At 34.0% G+C, this 7896-nt stretch overlaps 1 pseudogene; it reads right to left on the bottom strand.

Annotated features, from left to right (window-relative positions):
* The window catches only part of LOC117179677, a 56979-nt pseudogene extending 50258 nt beyond the window's left edge, over window positions 1-6721 (bottom strand).
* Between the last annotated feature and the right edge of the window lie 1175 nt (window positions 6722-7896).

Below are 7896 nucleotides of genomic sequence, written 5' to 3'. Positions count from 1 at the left end.
TCTTTGTTGCCGGCTTGTTCCAGCTGTGGTAGAGTAGGCGTTCCGCTTACATAGCCCCTTTTACGGAGTAGTTCAGCATGGTTTCGCAGACGTTGCTGCGAAGAGTGCGATAGCTCAGGGTGTTTCTCGCACATATATATATATATATATATTCATTTAACTCAGACTCTGAAATAAAAAATATGAGTAAGTTACCTAATAAGTTACCTCACAGTCGAGTTTCAAATCAGATTCAAATTCGAATTCTAGTATAAAAATGAAGAAAGAAAGCGATATTCTCACTGGAGAATTATTTGATCAAGTTAAAGAAAGAATTCATGTATTACAAAATCAAATGGACCTTTAAATTTTGAATAAAATAAATGAATCAAAATGCCACGCAATGGTAACAAGACGAAAATCAAGAAATCTAAATGAAGACATTAAAAATCCAGAAAATATTCAAGAAAATTTTAAAGAAGAAAACAACGAAGATAATTATGAAAAAGGCATTCAAGAAGAAATCATTATTAAGAAAAAAGAGGTAGACTACGCAGGGCTACATTTAAAACAACGTTTTTTATCCTTACTCTTGCAGCAAAAAAGAGAGGAAGACGAAAAAAAGAAATTATTATTGGGCCAAAAAAGGACAATAAAGTAAAAACAGACGCTAATCCCGATTATATATCAGACAGTTCAGACTCTCATCCAGATTATTTTGAAAGTGTTAGAAACAAAACTAAATTTTACAAGAAAAAGAACAAATTAAAACCTCAAGAAGAGGAAGAAGAATATAGTTACGCAGAAAATCCGAATTACTTTTTAATTTCCAGTGAATCAAGCGTAGATGAAAACTTAAGCGATCCTGAAGAAAATTTTATTGGAGATTCTGATGAGAATTTTGAGAATAAAAATGTCCATGAAAATTGGGTCAATTTAGACGAAATAAATCCCAATTTTAATTAGTATTTACCAGAAATAAATGACAATAAAGAAACGCATGACGGAGATACAGCTCAAAAACGTCCGCCCCCAGAGCCAACCCCGGACAAAACAGTCACCGGAACTTCAACTAAGCAACCAAATATAATAGACTGCCGCGATAAAATTACAATGAAAAAAAGATAACTATGCATATTTCACTACAGCTAATGGAGATCCACGAGAAAACGGATCAGAATTATTATGAAAACGCGAACGATTACCCAAGTTTACAAAAATTCAGAAAGGTCTTGTCAAGGAAATTCACAAAGGAAAAAATTATCATAACGCTCTTCCTATCGAAGAAGAAGAAAAGAAAATCTTGCGGAAACACTCAATAGTATAAAATTAACCATTTTTTCTTTGCATAACATAGCCAGCAAATTAAATTTGAAATGAATCAGTATAGTTAAAACTGCTTACATAAATAATATACCATGGGAAGAAATCTTGACCCAATTTAAATCCGTATTTTCAGAATCAAATAGAAAAATAATTATTTTCTCAGGAATCACACAGTATTCCACAAAAGAACAAAAAAATGAAATCTTAGTAGAAGCTCATTCATCAGCATTAGGTAGTCACAAAGGAGTGACAAAAACATACAGTAGAATACGACAACATTTTTTGGGGGGAAATATGAAAATAGACATGCAAAAATACGTGTAACTTTGTTTACAAGGAACCGCATTTGAGAAGATATCAATGGATGTCGTAGGATATTTACCAAAAACTGAAAAAGGTAATTAATATATATTTTAACAATTCAAGATAACTTTGCCTAAGTTTTTGTAGCTTGTGCCCTTCCAAATCATCAAGCTAGCACAATAGCAGACACATTTGTAAAGAAATTTATTTGCACTTTTGGCTCAACAAGAGGAGTTTTAGCTGACCAAGGTAAAGATTTTTAAAGGAATTTATTACGAAGATTCGATAAAAGAGTTCGTATCAGGCAATTCAAAACTACGACGTTTTATCCACAATCAAATGGATCGTTAGAAAGATCACAGCACGTCCTAGCAGAATATTTAGGTAAAACAATTTACAGAGAAAAATGCAGAATGGGATGATTTGTTAGAATTAGCCACATTTTCTTATAATACCAGTGTTCATGAAGCAACAAAATGTACCCCGTATGAATTAGTTTTTGAAAATTAGCTCGATTACCTTCCAGTAAACCTCCGCCTGGACACGAAAAATTGCAAACGTATGATGACCATACAAAAATTTAGTAACAAGATCACGCGGAATTCGCGAATTAGCTAGACAAAATTTAATCTTAGCTAAAGAAAAGGAAAAACAATACTATGATAGGAAAATTAACCCTCAAGAATTCAAAGTAGGAGACAAAGTATTTTTATTAGAAGGAGGAAAAATTAAGAAACTTAAAAATTAATATGCAGGACTATACGAAGTATTGGAAAGTCCAGGAAAAAGAAAGGTTAAAATTCAAATAAAAAACTCCCCAAGAGTCGTACACATTAATTGACTTAACCGCTCACTAATTGTTTTACCAGAAAAAGACACGAAATCTTTAAAAAAAATTAAAATAACACATAAATGATTTTTTCTTTCTTAATTCTCAACCTTATTTCAGATATTTAACTGAAATGCTTTTCTACAAAAGTATAAATTCAACATCATATAAAATAATTATAAATTTTTTTTTAACTCTTTAATAAACATTCATTAAACAGCTAAAATTCTCTGTAAGATTTTCTTTATGAATTGTAACAATCGAAAAAGACTATTCCATCATACTAATACATGTCTGTATTGTACATAATCCAGTCTTCGAGAAGAAATATATCTTATTATTCCATATAACTATCCTAATTTAATATTATTGATCTAACAGCAATAACATTATAATCTAGAGTCAGCCTTTAAAAATATGATATGCTTTCAACTTAATCCTTTACTTTCCCAAATTTAAATTTTGTAATTTTTTTGCCATATCTAAGAAAGTTAGCATTTGATTGCAGTTTCTATGACGTCAATTTAAGAATACATTTGCCACTGCCATCAATTAAAGGTAACCCCTTAGAAGATCTATTATTTTTAATGAAGTAATCAATATTCAATAATAATATTTTTTTATAAAATGTGATATTATTCTTCAAGAGCCCAATATTAGTTTTACCAAATGAAATGTTTTTTCCTCTAAACTATGATATTAAAACAAATTTGAAATAATCATTAAAAACAGAAAAACAGCAGTTCTGTACCTTGAATATAATCCATTTTTGTGTTGTATGTACATTTCATGATCACTTCTCTTACAAAACTAAACTTTCTTTTAAAATCCGGATATATAAAATCTATATACATAGAACCCCACTTTTGAACACATTTCTCCTACGAACCGACCAAAATAGAGAAGTTCTTTACTACACCCGAATAACAGTATGTATGATGTTCTCAGTTGAAGATTTCTATTCCTACTCTTATTAAATTCAACTCGAATTTACCACTATTTCATACTATGTGGCAGGTCAAACTCTTTTCAGCCCCCAATCATTATTCATCTCTCTCTCTCTTTCACTTTACCCCTCACTAAATCTCTGACTCATTTCCCAATATATTTTAATATATCACTTATCCTTGTAAAATTTTAATTGGAAGAACTTTTGAATAATCAAGTTAATTATTAATTAATTTATATTTTTAAATTAAATCTTTCCGAGTGCACTGTCTCGATATCTAAGAATAATAAATCTTAGCGAATAAGGACGTAGACAATAGTTTTTAAAAAGGTAAGCGCCGGTAATGTAGTTATTTGCTTATTTGTAGCGAATTTTTCCTGAAAAAATTCAAACTAAATTCGAATTCTGCTGTATGGAATAATATCTATTCTATATGCTGTTATTGAAAGAACGATGGTTTTTAAATGTCTGCCAAAATCTACAGATATTGTCATTTTCAATAAGAAATTTATGCGATTAATATTAATGTTCTATAAAGCCAGAATAGGTTGGACAATACTTACTATATTACGATTCTACGCAATGTTCCATTTTTTAATGTGTTTTGCACATTAAAGCATAACAAGATACGTAAATATTTTAATCAATCTTTTTTTTAATTGAATAATCATTATCAATTCTTATCAGCGAGTTCACGGCAGCATCCTTTTATCACTTTCCACAGTTTTCTTATTCCCAGACCAAGTAAGACATGTCAATAAATCATTACGAAAATAAAAAGCACAAGGCGCATTTTTATTCTAATTTAAAATTCCCGCCAAGCAGAGTGGAACTTTTACAGATAGCGCATGCTTGGTAGTACGATCAAGTAGGGCTGAGAAATCAGCGCCAAACAGCTGTGCGTCGCCTTGCTGTTCAATTCATGTCGTTCATGTCGTTCGTTGGTAAGTTTTGAGTGTCTAATACTTGCGTTCGATTATTATTATTATTATTATTATTATTATTATGTATTTATACAATTATTTATTAAATTAAATAATCGTAAAAATTTGAATTGTCATATATCAGTAAACATTTTTCTTTCGTTAGAGTTGCATTTTAAATTCACAGCATTCAAATAAAAATATTGCATTTCAAATTAGTCGCCCTAAAGCACCTACTTCAAAACTTATTTGCGGCACTGAATTCTACATTGTGCGTCTCGTGGCACGCGCCACAAACAACTGCGAAGCCTTTCCGGCAGCGAGTGGAGGTTGGTAGGGGGGTTAAGGTCCCAAATCGCTTTTTGTGTTGTTATGACGATTCTCATGGCTAAAACATGTGGTGTTTGAGTCGAAATCCGCTCTCTGACAGGCTTGACTTACACTTTGCACAATGTTTTTCTTCCACTAAACACAAACAGTTTGCAATTGCACAACGGCATTAATAGGTTATGTTTATACCGGTTCAAAATTGACATCATATGATCTCGTAGTTTCTAGATTTTCCGCACGTAGCGCTATCATCTGGGAAGACATGAAAATTGACACGCTCAGAGCAAAACCGAACTAAAAAAAAACGTGCGGAAAAGCGAAGTAAAAACACGCAAGAGCAAAAACGAACCAAGAATTAGCGAGAGGTAATCGACATAAGAATGAAGGGAGAAAATTCCCCCCACTTTGCTGCGGCGAAGACCAGCCTCGTGTAAAGCCGAAAATGCGCGAACATGAACCGAGCTCGCCCGACTTCACGAATGACGATGTAATCAACTGCTCTTCAAATTTACGGGTTACAAATAAAATAAAGTAAACAGAAGAAAGCATTGAGCTAATCTAATGTGGGTGAAATTTTTTAAATTTCTTTTAGCGGGCAAAAATCAACCCTTATACACTGTATAATAACGGGATGGGGAGAGGCAGGAAAATTATAGAGGAATTACGCAAATGAATACTGCGATAATTCCGTTTCTCCGCAAACCTCAAAAATAAAGATATTCATTTTAAACATGGTTAAAATAAGGAAACAATATAATAAATCGAATAAATTTAATTAAATCTGTTGGAATCACGACTAACCTTTCAGAAATGTTTTGTTGTTGTGTTGTTAAATTTTCTTTTTTTTCTTCTTGGCCTGCAATGGCAAGGTTAATAAGTATTGGATAATTAACAAAAGTAAAAATCAGTCATTCGCGAAAAATTCTCATTTTGAGTGACTCTCGACCCTCCCAGTTTGGAATTTCAGTTTAATAGAAGTAATTTCATAAAACAAGATGGCGTTCTTGAATTCAAAACGGAACGTTAGATCATATACCGAGTTAAAACAATTGATTGGTGAATTAGACAATGCAGATATCATTGAGAGCTTAGAAAAGTTGAATTTGGATACTTTCGGTATGCGCAAATTAAGATGTTCCCGATTACGCAGAGGTATAAAGCTGCTTAAAGGGTGGCCATCGCGAGAATCAGACTATACGTCCGGGACGTCAGCAGCCACGAACGATGACACGGAAATCGAATCCGATTTAGAAAATGTAGCAGTAGGTCTTCCGATAAGTGAAGAAATAATTAACAAATATACCTGTGACAGTTACAGTTGAAACAAGGGTAACTATAGCGAACTGTATTACAGTAACGGCAACATTACCGCGAAGTGGAACAACCGCGTGTATTACTAATACTACCACCGCCGGTTCTTTAAGTACAGTTTCCACTCCTCATATTAAAGCAACACTTTTTCCTCAGTTAAACTTACCTAAGATATCTTTTAATTACGCTCAAATTTTTGGGTTGTCGAACCCTTTCACTTTACCGGAACAAGTACACCCTCCCGTGAGAATGATACAGCTACAACACAATCGAGGATAACTCAAAACCTAACCCTTCTCAACAATTACAGACCGATTTCATTAAATCGTGAACCTTTAGAACGATCATCACAACATATGAACCCCAACATTTTCGAACACACTGAAAATGACCAAACGCTAAAAACCCAACGGGGAGCATCAACGAAAGCCCCTGGTCAGCGTGTGGAATTTCAAAAACAAATTCCTCAAGCCGACTCGGACGTAGAAAGAATAGGAAACTTCAAAACCAGCTCACATAAAAAACCAAAAAAAATAATATCAGCTATAAAGATGTTAGTAACCGTGATTATTCTTCGAATACAGACACAATTTGTAGCAACACGATAATAAATAGTAATCGTTATGGAAATAGGGATTTAGGCGAAATCGTCTTGGGTTGGAATTTAACTTTTAATGGGAAAAACGATCTAAGCGCAGACGGGTTCCTAACGAAAATCGAAGATCGTAGAAAACTCACCAGAGTTTCGGACGAGGAATTGCTGTTAGCCATGTCGGTGCTATTAGAAGGAATACCCTCGAAGTGGTTCAAAAACCATGTAAAGGAATTTTATAGCTGGTGTAAATTCCGGAAATAATTTAGGTCTCATTTCGGCGATGATGACCACGAAAGAAGAGTCAAAAACAAAATCTAGGCCAGGACTTAGGGTAAAGAAATGTCAATCGATGACTATGTAACGAATATACAAAGCCTCATAAATTTGCTCGAAGATGAGGTCCCAGTTGTTGACCAATTGGACTGGGTTCAAAGGGGCTTACGTGCCGAATATCACAGAGGCATTCGCTGATCGGAATGTAGGTCTTTCAGAGAACTTTCTCGTCTCTGGAGAAGTTAGGAAAAGGAATGGAATGTTTACATTAATGAATACAAGGCCCCACCTCCTCTCGAAAGAATTCGCGTATAAGCCACATTCGACTCCCAAATCAAATAAACCATCATCCGTCGCGGCATTAAAAGAGGAGGAAGAAAATTTTTCTGCGATAAATACCGAGACTAAACAAAGGTCTAATATGGATAAGAAAGGAAGTGTTCAATCTAGTGGTAAAAAGCAGGCACCTCTAGATGAGTTTGAGAAGGGGGGAGGTCAGCATAACAGTAAAACTTCTGCTGATAACAGTAAAAAGACCTAGGGACGTGACGTTTCGAGCGATTACTGACATGGTAGGGTACCAGGGGATAGGTATGCCTGAAGACGAAATAGATTTTTAGTAATCCTCAGAAAATGATACCGTGGTGAACGCGAACGATACCAATCAAATTGTAGTGGAAGCTGAAATCCATTATAATTCAGATGGTACTCCATCTAATAACAGAATAAAATCAGTAGATTCTACTGATCTATTTTGTATATACTATTTTGTAATTTTTTTGCCATATCTAAGAAGGTTAGCATTTGTTTTTTTTATAGATATATAAATAAGAAGTAGTTTATTAAACTGATTGTGTTGTCCCGTTGTGTTTGCGGTACCGTTTGAATCAGCTTGGGCTTAACCTGCAAAGAGGTCAAACCTATCCTAACCTAATAAAACCTGACCTAACCTAACCGAACTGATCAGGAAATTAGAGGATAGCGTTGCAGAAACAGATGTGATTAGTAGAATTGTGGAAACCACGGAAGTAGCCAATAGGATCCACGTGATCGCTACTGTCGACTCGTTGCCCGTAGA

This window comes from Belonocnema kinseyi, chromosome 9 (assembly GCF_010883055.1).
Source record: "Belonocnema kinseyi isolate 2016_QV_RU_SX_M_011 chromosome 9, B_treatae_v1, whole genome shotgun sequence".
Lineage (NCBI taxonomy): Eukaryota > Metazoa > Arthropoda > Insecta > Hymenoptera > Cynipidae > Belonocnema > Belonocnema kinseyi.
The sequence above is the reverse complement of the archived record's forward strand: the minus strand, read 5'-3'. Positions and strand labels throughout refer to the sequence as shown.